This window comes from Triturus cristatus, chromosome 10 (genome assembly GCF_964204655.1).
Source record: "Triturus cristatus chromosome 10, aTriCri1.1, whole genome shotgun sequence".
NCBI lineage: Eukaryota > Metazoa > Chordata > Amphibia > Caudata > Salamandridae > Triturus > Triturus cristatus.
Genome location: NC_140593.1, coordinates 272188023 through 272200558, shown reverse-complemented (window position 1 = coordinate 272200558; position 12536 = coordinate 272188023).

Genomic DNA, 12536 nt, shown 5'->3' with positions numbered 1-12536 from the left:
GCCAACACTCATCCACTCAGACACCCAGGCATTCCATGCATCACAGGCACACCAACATTCTATGACCATCTCACGCTCTGGCTGAGCAGCTAGTGGCAGCAGGGCTGGACTACAATGTTATACAATTAAGTAGGATATAACACAGTCATTAGAGATTGTTTATCTTGTGAGCATGGTTCTGCCATCCGGTGGTTAAAGTATACCAAAGAGAGTTTCTCTGTGCCGGGATGTGCCCACTTGTTTGAGCACCCTTAGACAATTGTGAAGAAAGACAGAAACTGGGTCTAGGACTGTTTTTTAAAGCATAAACAAGCTACTAGGAGACAAACTGCAGTGGCTAAACCAGCAGTCTTAGATTGTTGTATCATTCAAATGGTGCCAACTATTGCCCCATACTTATTATACATGATTAATGTGTATGAGAGAACACTGTTTGCAGGTTCAGGTTAGGCTCCTTCTGTTGGTTAGTTTGTTTTCACCCTGGCCAGTATTCTTCGGATTCCATTTGTCCATTGTGCAAGAACAGAATGCTGTCTTTCACAGAGCGCTAAGGTAATGGCAGAAGTGAGCTGACTCTGTAGTCCATGCTGTATGCTGTGCTGGGGGAACAAAAACGTGAATGGCACACTGACAGACCATTGGATACTGACCAGCATAAAAATATTATTAGGCACAGTATTGCCCATTGGACCTTCTTCGTTGGAGTTCCTTACAAGTGCTGTTTTAGCAATTTCTGGCATGACATAGCAGATTGCCCACTGCTGCTTGTATAATGAGTGTGTGGTGTTCTGCCCGCTGGGAATATATTGTTGCCTCAGTGGGACCTTTTATAAAGAGCAAAATAACAGTAGACCATGGCTCTGCCATTCTTATCACCTATGAAAGCAAATGAACCCCACCCCTAGCATGTCTGTTAACAATGACTTTGCCTCTCTGTTCCTCCATCCGTGGAACAAAAAAAGTGCAGCAAACATCTGTAAAGTTTGTGTACGAGGCCGTGATGTAGAAAGATAAAACTTGATGATGAGAATACCACTGTGCAAAACATTTGAGGAACATCTGTAATCTTCCAATATATTAGAGGAGCATATGGAGCATATTATTATATTATTATATATTATATCTGGGCCACTGAAGAGCCATTGCTAGTATTGACAAATACAGCAAAGATAATGTAGTGGCTGAAGCCCCCTTGATCTTTGGTCCTCTACCCTAAGTCCCAAGTGTAGCCACTGTGAGAATTTGCAGTGTAGGTTGAGTGGGGTGTTAGTCTTGCTCAAGTAACAGGCTTAATCCCTGCCAGGATGAATCACTAAATTAACCAGTGCTTAACCCTCTGGTAGCTTGGTCCAAAGCATTCAGGCTTATCTTAGATCCAATGTGTAATTAGTATGCATCACACAACCAGCAATAAAGTGAAAGCACAACACAAAAAAATGTCCACATTAATTAAGAAAAATAGAGTACATTTTAATAATTTGACACCAAAATAACAACAATCCAGAGGTATGAATTTTCAAAGGTTATGGTAAAAACGAGTGCCTAAAAGATCAAAGCACCAACTGCCGACATGTAGTTGTGCGAGACCACGTCAAATTAAAGAAATATGGGTGACCAGAATGGAGCTTGAGTTGGATACAAAGAGTGGATTGGGCCCGGTTGGCACTTACATTTGGTCTTAGGAGAAATTTCGGCGAAAATTCTCTGAGATTGTGGAAGTTCAGAGGGGCAAGGCTGCAGGCAGTGTCTGAGGAGGAGGCATTGTTGTCGAGAGCCACTGGATGTAGTCGTAGTTAAGATTTCTATGTTCAGACTTAGTCTCTTTTTTAGAAGTTGACAATATCCAGTGGTTAAGGCTTTAGGCTATAGTTGAGTAGGGCTCCACAGGACTGGATACCCCCGCTGGGAAGGACTGCTGAATTGGATTTGCTGCTGCGGAGAACAATGTAGCGGGATTGATGAGCAGGTTGGTTCTGGTCTACTCTCAGTTCTCAGAGCATTTTTTAGGCAACGTTTTTCAAAGTCCCAAGTTTTGGATTTTGGCTAAATGATCAAATTTAACATCACCACCAAGGGTCCAGGACCAGAGGGACATGACTTGGAGGGTTAGGACCAACTCAAGCTGGGTCCAGGTCCGGGTTCAATATAGTTGTAGCCTTTACTGTTCCTGAGGCTCTGATCAGGAGGCCAGTCAATTAGCCCTGGATTCAAGCAGTGGAACAGGGCTCAAGCAGTAGGGCATGCCTCTGAGGATGCAAGGTGGGCTTCAGACAGCACAACAGTCTTTTCAGGTGCAGCAAGCAGTCTTCTGAAGTACACAGCACATCACAGCAGCAGGTGATCCTCTGAGAGTGCTTCCAAAGGTCCATAAAGGGAACTGAAGAGTGGAACTGAGTGTCCTATCTTTATACCTGGCGAATGTCCTGAAGTAGGAAAAGGTTCTAGTGAATTCCCTTTGAAGGACCTGGATATCCTGCCTCACCTGCCCTGGCTTCAAACTGGCTGCATAAACAATGCAGTGGTGACAAGTCCTTTGTGTAAGGCAGGGCACAGCCTATTGATTTTCAAGCTCCCCTTCCATCCTACCAATGATGGGCCATCCAGGCACACCTAATCTTTCTTTTATGTGGCTGCCTGGGAGGAATAAACAAAGTACAACTGCCAGTTACACCCAGCCATGTGGCCTAGGGACAGGCTGCATGTACAAAGTAGCAAGAGCAAGAAAATGCCAACTTTCTAAAAGAGGCATTTTCAAAGATGTTACTTAAAATCCGACTTTACTATTAAAGAAGATGTTTAATTAAAATTGCTCAGAGTACAAATATGAAATCCTTACCTGCTCCAAATCAAAGGTTAGCACTTATTAAATGTAATAATGCAACCCAATGTTATCCTATGGGTGAGGTAGGCCTCACAGTAGTGAAAAACTAATTTGTGAGTTTTTCACTACTGGGACATGTAAAACATACAAGTACACGTCCAACCTTTTAATTACAATTAGGCCTGGGCGGTGAACTTCGCTTCATTCGCGGAGTTTGCGGAATACTCTGCACTCCGGACTCCTCGGAGCTCGCGGAGTGCAGAAAACTCCTCTTCGCGATGAGCAGCAGAGTTTTTTTCCCGCTCACTATCGCAAACGGTAAGTTCGCAATAGCCGCTCGGTTAGAATTTCTACCCGAGCGGGAGGAATACCAGCACAAACTGCAGTTCGCACTGCACTCTGCCATTCGCGGAACTTTGCTGAGTTTTTTTGTTACTTCACGGAGTTCCGCGTAGCCAAACTCCGCGAACTACGCCCAGACCTAATTACTATGCACCCTGGACCTGTAGGCAAACCAGGACCTACCTGAGGAGTGACTTATATATAGTAAAAGGGAAGTTTATGGCTTGGCAAGGGAGTTATTTTGCCAAGTCAAATTGGCAGTTTCAAATGTAAAATGGCAGACATGTAAGGGGCTACTAAATTGGGTGGCACAATAAGTGCTGCAGGCCTACTAGTGTCATTTAATTTACAGGCCCTGGGTATACACTTTACCACTTTACTAGGGGCTTATATGTAAATTCAATATTCCAAAGAGCTGTAAGCCAATTTTACCATGTTTTAGTGAGTGAGCATAAGCATGCTAGCACTGGTAAGCAATGTTAATGTGCACGGAGTCCAAAGGCCAAGAAAAGTGAATTCAGAAGAAAATCGGAGTGTGAAGGCAAACATTTTGGGGGTGACCCTGCATAGAGGGGCAAGTTCAACACCTACCACATTGTGTAAACCGAAGTGAGGTGGTCATTATTGGGCACTCAGAAAAGCTCTTCAGTCTGGCCATCTGTCAAGGGGCAAAGAGAAGTTATGGTCTTATGGTCCCTCATGCTATTACCTAACTTCTATCAAATTTCATCAATGATTACAAAGAGGCCCTTGCTTAAGTCTTCAGGTTGAGTGCTTCACCAAGGTATTAGGTGAATCACAACAAATAATTAGATGTGAGAGCTGGGGGGTTGGCAATGATTGACAATGCTTTGGCAGCCACCTCCACTCAAACCACTTCAGATAGATGTAATTTTACATTCAGTTCATGGTTCTCTATGTTATTTCATGATTACATTGGCTCCAGTGTTGTCTAACTTTAAGGAATTGATGACGTTGCTGTGAACAAAAGGATTGCCACTTTTTTTTCCTAGTTTGTGTAGCCCAGTTTCAAACATAAAATATGATCACTTTTTAATTTGATTATGGTCTGAACCTTAAATGGGAGAAAGAAAAAGGTGATGGGTGGAATGTTGAATTAACAGCAACCACTGGTAATTATGTAGGGCTTCACTCAGTGCATAATTTTATAGTTTACTGTGCCCCTCCAGACATAGTGGACCCTTTGAAGATCAGCATTGGTTTGTATCATGGTCCTTAACAGCAAATGCCAGTCAACAGGTGAGGAATAACCTGCATAGCTAAACCTTTTTTGTTGAGGTTGATCTAAGTTGCAAGGATCTGCCCTTGCTGGAAAATAGCGTAGGCTTACTGAAATCTCTTCATCTGAGGCAAGCAATTATTTGTTGGCTCATAAGAGTACTTTTTCCCTAGCTGTGTAACTAATTCAAAACAATAATGTTGTTATTTTTGGGGATGTGTGACATATCACTGGAGCCTCAAGACAAACTCATGCATGCCCATATGTATCGGTGAGCGTTATGGAGAATTTTGTAGATAGCTGTCCCAAAGAGAATAATTTGAAGACAGCCTTTAAAAGGAGAACGCTTTAAAGAATGAGCGATGTTAAATAGTTTGATGGATGAATGTAGGAGACTTAAGTGGGATGGAATTTTCTGATGGTGAGAGGCAAGGAGGAGTTATTCTGTGGAAATGGATCTGGACAAGGACATGGTTCCTTAACAGGGAGCTAGTGATGGAATTTGGTTATTGATCTCAGTCATAACGGATGTCAGTGTAGAAAGTGCATTTGACAGCCAGCCTTTGGAGAGCTTGTATTTATTTCAACAAATGACCACTTGTATTTTGTTCAAGCAATTTGCTAATGTCTTGGATTAAGAAGTGCGTAGTGAAGCTAACGTCAAAACAGTAAACAGTTCTAGAAGATGCAATAGTGAGAAATTCTGTGAGTACAGCATTGAAAGTTTGCACCTTGCTCTGGTTAGAATATATAGTGTTGGTCAGTAATGAGAGATGGTTGGAGACAGAGCCAAAATCTTCAAAATCCTTATATGTTTCTTCTCTAGAGGATACCGTCGCAGTTTAAAGGCTGCCTTTTGAAGTGTACACACTTATAGTTTGAGGATCTGTCTATGATTGTCGTGGGGTTTAATGGAAACATACCCTAATTTCCAAGTTTAATTGCAAAGTAGTAGCTTAAATGGTGTAGGGCGTCCTGATTGCAGCCAGCAATTTTCATTTTGGAGAAACCTGGGACAACATATTAATATATTTATTTTAAACTTTGAACCAACACTTCCTGCATTTACAGTGCATGCTCAGGAACGATTCTTCCCTCCTCTCTTGTTTGCTTAAATTTATCCTTATATATCAAAGCTTCAGGAAATGATATATTTATGTTAGTCAAAAGATAAATTGGGCAACAATTATAACACAAATAAGTTATTATTACCAAAAGATTTCTGATTGGGTCACGAATTTGTTGCAGGGCCTTTCCAACTTCAGCTGCAATTGTCTCCTTGAAGACAACAGAGAACGTGAAAATAATATGAGCTTAGATTGTCCTCCAATCCAAAAATGTTAACAAGACATAAAATTAATACATGAAACACAATGAGCTGAACCACAAAACATTTTGCCCTTGGCTATTACATGTTCTTGGTGATAATTAAGGAAGTGCTTGCTGCAAACACATTTTACCACTATATAATGAAAACAAATGTCTGGAGGTGGTAATGTGTGAGAAGAATGCTTTATACTTGTTGTGATGCATGATTTATGGTGGTGATATGTTATTTTGTAGCTTGTCTGTTGTGTTTTGTTTTGCTATGATTAAATTGCGTTGTTGATGTGTTTTATTGTGGTTGTTGTGTTGCATTCTCATTTGACTGCTGTGTTGTTCTGCTACCTTTATGTGTCAGTTGTGTTGTTATGTGGCTTTGTGTTATGAAATTATTCTATGATGTTGTTTACTTTAAATACATCACCATCGTATGCCTCATTTCCAGCCATTTGGAGAACATTCCTTTAAATGTCCAGTGGCAAATAGCAATTTAAGCTGGTCTAAGGTAGAACACAAATGTTGCATTTTAACTTCCCAAGACCTCAGTCAGCTCAAAAGTGTGACACAGACCTATCTTAAGTTAGCACTGTCTGTGCTCACTTTATGTGAGTGGGGCCCTTTAACCTACATAAACATATGCTTTTATTTCTGTTTAGTATTGAGTAACTGCTTCAGACTGCATGAGAATCGAACATTACTACAGATATGTTTAATTTCCCCACATTCAAATTTAATCTGGAGTAGTAAAGTCCAGTTATTTCAAGATGTATGATTTCTGACAATACAGTTTCCTCCATTAATACATTTCCACTTCCAAATCTGATTTAGACTTTTGCTGTACATCATTTGAGACTGCTGCGATGTCTGCTCACATTTTACCACCTCCAATCAACCATGTGCTGTCTACACATGCTGCGCAGTTTCAGCAGCACAGGCTTGTATTGTGTGAGGAGAATGTATTTCCAGTCTCCCTAAAGCACTCTGAATGTCATATTTATGGGCATGGAATTCACCTACAATAAATCCTTTTTAAATTCAAACAAAGGGATATGTTCATTGCAATCCATACAAGCCAAAGCATGACAATTCTCACAGGTCTGCACCACACAGCTTTTAAAGGTAGTAATGGGTGCTATGGTGCAGACTGGTAACAAGAAGACATACCTGAGGATACTACTGAGGCATGGAAAAACATACCTGACAAAATGTGAGTTTTTAGTATGATGGGGAAAAGGTACCAGCCTGACCCAAAAAATGAAATTGTTCCTAAGCACTAACAACAGCACCAGAGCTACTGATCTTTCCGATTTATGTTGAAGATCCAAAAAGATTCCATAAAGTATAATGGAGTGTATTATTGAAGGAGTATGAATATTTTCACTGGAAACAATCATGGAAGTGTGGCTAAAACTTCTAGGAACTCCAAACACGTGTTCTATTAATGCCACTTTATCCAGTTCTTTGGTGAAAAGACCATATTATTAAATCATTCAATGTTTGGACAATGTGATGGATTATTGTGTTATTTCCATTCAGGATGTGAGAAATAATCATAGAAATATATAACATCCACTCCAAAGTGAGATGACTTTACATTTGGGCTAGTCCCAGGAGTAAGAGTGAAACAAAGTCATAGGTGAGCCATATTGTGGTTAGACATCTTGGGGTGGAGGGCAATATATCATCACCTGAGAGTAGAGCTATCATGTACATTGAGCTTGTGCAGCCTTATCAGAACTATCAAAGTGCTACACTGGAGGGGTTATAAAGCCTTTTAAAAGAACTAGCCCCACCTTGAAAATGCCCATCCAAGTACTGTACTGAGGTACTTGTGGGGAAATCTCCAGAAACAGACATCAAGTGCTGTACTAAGTTTCTCAGCAGAGACATCACCAGGGACAAACAATAGAGAACTGCACCTCCAAAGACAGATAATGTATGTCAAGAAGAGAATAGGAAATAAGACACAACATATAATTCTGGAATGGGACAACAAACAAGCCAGCAAAAAATAACTTACTACTGTTGGATTTCCGCCTAACAAAATTTGATCCAAAGCACATCCAGTGTGTTCCTGAAAATAATAAAATAATGCAAAAAATGGTATTATGACCATAAGCTTTCAAAATGAGATAGCACATAAACATTATATATGCGAATAAAATCTTTAGACTAAAACAATAAATACAAACCTATGATTCCACACTAGTCTTTAAAAGATCATATATTGCAATAGTTTCACTGACATTGGATTATAAAACGAAAATATGCTGCAATGATAGTTCTTATTTTTGCCACTGAAATAATCATCCTGAAAAACTCCTAAAATAAAGAGAGTTAATAAGAAAATAATTTAGCAATACTCTACCAGGGTCGCTTTGACTTCATGTAAAAGGTTGGTCCATTCTTCCAGGCTGCACTCATGGGTCTGAAGGAAAGACCAGAAACTAATCACAAATGACATACAGAGTTCATATCTGAGGGAGAAGGGAAGGATCCATGATTTCAACAGGTAGTATATTTTATTCATAGAGTTTCACAGTACAGGCTGCCTGCGTGGATCTCAATAGATAAAGTAAAAGCTTTCCAATATTTCCAAGAGGAGCATCCTTCCCTTCCTCCAGCTGTGCCACTCTCATTTGTTACTATTATTTGTATTACACATTAAGTTTCCCTGAAAACTTTATAGACCAATGATATTTGCTGTGTCAAAATTGTTGCTTCATTTAATTACTCATCTGAGGTCCTGTGCTTCCTTTGAGGCTTTTGACAATAATGTCTGTGCATTAATTATTTTAAAAGATCACATTTGTGAATATTCTTGCAGTATTTCATTTCAGGTGAGAGTATCAACACATTTTTCTGTTATGAATTAATATGAAAAATTTGCTAACAGCCCTGAAAAATTATTGAACAGTTTGTTTATCAATTCATCAGAAGTGTTGGTACCCATTAGAAGGCTTGGATGTGCACGGCACTCTATGTAGTTCACACTGAGGAGAGATTTGCACAGACTAGTGACTACATATATATATATATATATATACAGTAAAGAGTGTAGTAGATATTGCGGTGTAGAGTACATGGAGTGGTGGATGTTTATGATAAGTTGCAGGAAGCACAGACTGGCAGAAAGGATGCAGAGACAAAGGGATGGCCAATGATGGCCATTGACTAGTAGTGCAGATAGAATCAAAGGTGCTGGGGTTTAGATTATGTAGAGTAGTGACGTCTGGTGCTTTTAAAATGTTATGGGGCAGTAAGTTAAATATAAAGTTCAAGCGAGCTTGAATCAAACATGAGGGCGGGTAGGGATTACAAAGCTCTTTTCTCCCTCCCAAGAACATTTGAGAACATAAAGCTGGTAATAAGTTATTTTTAATTAAAAATGAAAATTTGCTCACAAAGACACAGCACTCTCCCTGCAGTCATGCAGAAATATTACTCATACTGCACTCACACTAACACACCGCCCTGCTTAACTTGCACTCACATACACACACTGCTTTATTCACTTTACACTTACACAAGCACACCACTCGCCCTACCCTGACAAGGGCACACCACTCATCCAGGGCATTCAAACCATTCTCTCCACATTCAGGAGGAAAGCCGTTCATCCAGTGTATTAATACAATCACACATTTCAGTCTATGCTCTCATAGGCCTACCCTTCACTCATACAGTCTTACCACTCACTCAGTTGACTGTCATTACTCACCCTGCACTCATACATGGGCATAGCTGACCCAGCACTCAGATAGTCACACAACTCACTCTGCAGTCACACAGGCTCATCACTTACACTACGCCCACACAGCCACAACACTCATCATCCACCGTGCATGTACACACATACCCCAGGCTGCATCAGCTTTTAATCCTCTCTGCTCCCCACCTGCTCAAAGAGAACCCTTCAGTGTGTTGTGGAGATGGTGTTGTTGTGGATGCCAACAAGAGGACTAAAATGGCTGCAGGATTGTGTAAGACCAGACCTGATGGCGACCACCTGGAAAGTGCCAATTGGGGGCTGAGCAGACATGTTCTGTCTTCTTTCTTTACAGCCTGTTCTGGGCCCAAGAGACTGGGCATCAGAACAGCAACAGCTGCTATGTACCAGAGACCTGAAGGACCAGGGCAGTTTGAAAAAAACCTTGGAACTTCAGGTCTCAGCTGCACAGCATCAGTCATGGTTTTGACTCCTGGTCTCTTAAAAGTCCGTGGGTGTAGAAGAGGCAATACAGTCTCCCTGTGGTGTTTAGTGAGATGAGGGTTTATGTATCTTGATGTGTTCAGAAAGCTATCAGAGGTCCTGTCCTGAGTGAAATAAATTCCTGTCAAAGAAGCAAAATTGGAGGGAGCGTATACACAAAAAAGAATGTTTTGCCACGCTAATGCCTCCCAGTTGCTACATAAATATCCCTGGGCTGCAGAATTCTCAGTACGCTAATTGGTTCACATTGTTTGTGTCCTTCCTTGGAAATGAAAAGAGAGAATAAAAAAGTTGCAGAGCCAGAAAAAGCGTAAACGATCAGGTCTCGGCTTTCACCTTGAGAAGCTTAACAAGTGACAAAGCTGTTTATCTACCAGAGCTCATAATGTTCCTGTTTCCTTCCAATACCTGTGGTGATGTGGCAGTGCTATTTTTCTTACTTCTTACGATCAGTATATCTTCATATGTGGCTACCCATCACTATGTCTTGAGCCTAGAATGGGCTGAAAACACAGAGGACAGACCTTTGGCACATTTACAAGTCTGTAGAGGTTGGAGTACATCCTGCAGCTAGTGTATAGCACAGGGACAGAGAGTCTTGTGAGAAACTAGAGTATGCATATTATGAAATTAGAAAACAGCTACTCATCAGGGCCTAGAAGCACACACTCTGGGCTGGTGAAGACACAGAACAAAATCTGCTCTCTTTAAACTCATGTGGGGAAATGAATCACGTACCAATCACTGTAAGTCTTAAAAATAAAGCCATACAGTGATTGGCCATGTTCTGTAGTAATCCCTAGTGCCGGGATGCCTCCTTGGAGTTAGATGTGCGCTCCATAAATGGGATTGCATTGTATTGTATTGTATCCCACCCTGCACTGCCTTCTAAGCACTCGTCACTGGAGACAGACCAGCCCAAACTGCTTAAAAAAAACAAATCTGTGTGTTAGTATGCTGCTTTTATTAGTAAGCAGACTGACAGCAAAGCAAGGATTGTAGTGAGAAGGAGAACCCAGTGCTCCAAAGAAGATTGTGGCTGCTGTGCTGTGTTTTCCTCTGGCTCCTTAGCAGCATGGGTTCAATAAGCCGAAAGTAAGCATGTCTGGTTTGCCACAGTACCAGAGTTGTCCAACCCAACATGCGCACTAAGCTTTAGTTACTGACTGCCTATCAGCAGGAATTAACCCAGATCAGTTAACTGGGGGTGAGTGCTTGCAATGTTCAACACTCCGTCCATCATTTCCTTTGGTTTTGCTTTGTTCGCCATAAGTTGGCAGGGTATGCTCAGACGTGAGTCCCTTGCTCACTTTGCCACTGGAGTCAAGCAAGCCTGGCTGAAGACGGCTGAAATGCCAGAAACCGGTCCTAGGAAGCTTGTTTCCGGTCCAGGGAAGACATGGTTTGGCAGTTCAGGCTGGACTGTTCCCATGAGGCACAGGGTCAGACTGATTTGCATATGGCCATGTCTGAACTGGGGTGGCGGAGTGGGCTAAAGAACGGTGATGGATTAAACCCAGATCAGTTGACTGGGGGTGAGTGCTTGCAATGTTCAACACTCCGTCCATCATTTCCTTTGGTTTTGCTTTATCAGCAGGAATGGCCATGCCATGCCCTACCCAAATACATGAACACACAGTGCTGCAGTAAATATATCGCTTTCGTGTAATGGTAATGCATGTGGAGGTTTGCAACAGGAGTGGGAGGTCAATAGCCCCAAACCTAATGAAGAAATGGCACCTGATATACAGTGGGAGTCATACTGCTGAGTGTAAATGGGGTGTAGAGCACATAGAATACACAGTATTGAGGTGCAGTACATAAAATGCAGTTAACAATAAGGTATGGAGTAGACAGAGATAAGCAGTGAGGTGCAGGACACACAAAAAGTACAGTGGTAGACGATGAGTGAAATGAACTCAGCATGGCAAACAGTGAGGTGTATGGGATACAGCCTGGTACATATTTTGTAAGAGGTCACACCAAGTGACAGACATTATTGTGTGGGTCAGGGTTGTGGGCTACAAGCACTAAAAACAAAAGCCATGATTGGGGAACATGTGTAGCTTTAAAAGATGACTTCACATGAGAGATTTATATAAGGACAGAGCCACACCATTGAGTAGAATTGAAGAGATTTGTGTGAATTCTAGATGGAATGTTGGTCATGTGGAAAGCGATAAGGCATAGATACCACCCTAATTCATCTGGAAGCAGTGATGTGATTTTTAGATTCTGGCTAGAGAAATGTCTGAAAATAATACTAATCAGCGTTCTTCAATAGTGCTAGTACAACCAATTTAACATTTCATAGCTCTGGAAATAGCAACTATTACTAGAACCCAGGTGTAATGGTACTCCATTTCTCCATCTTGGAGAAATGAAAGTTTGCATGGAAATATATTTCAAACCTTTGATCTAAAATGTATGCACAGATTTTGTGAAAAGGCAACTAACCCAGTGAGCTAAGTTAAAAGATCAAATTCTGATCCCTCTGTGAGAGGAGTGCCTTCAGGGAGACAGTAAGGTAATTATGGCTATTGAAATATCTGGGGAGACACTGAAACCTCAGATGGAGATGGCGAGTCCCAAAGGAG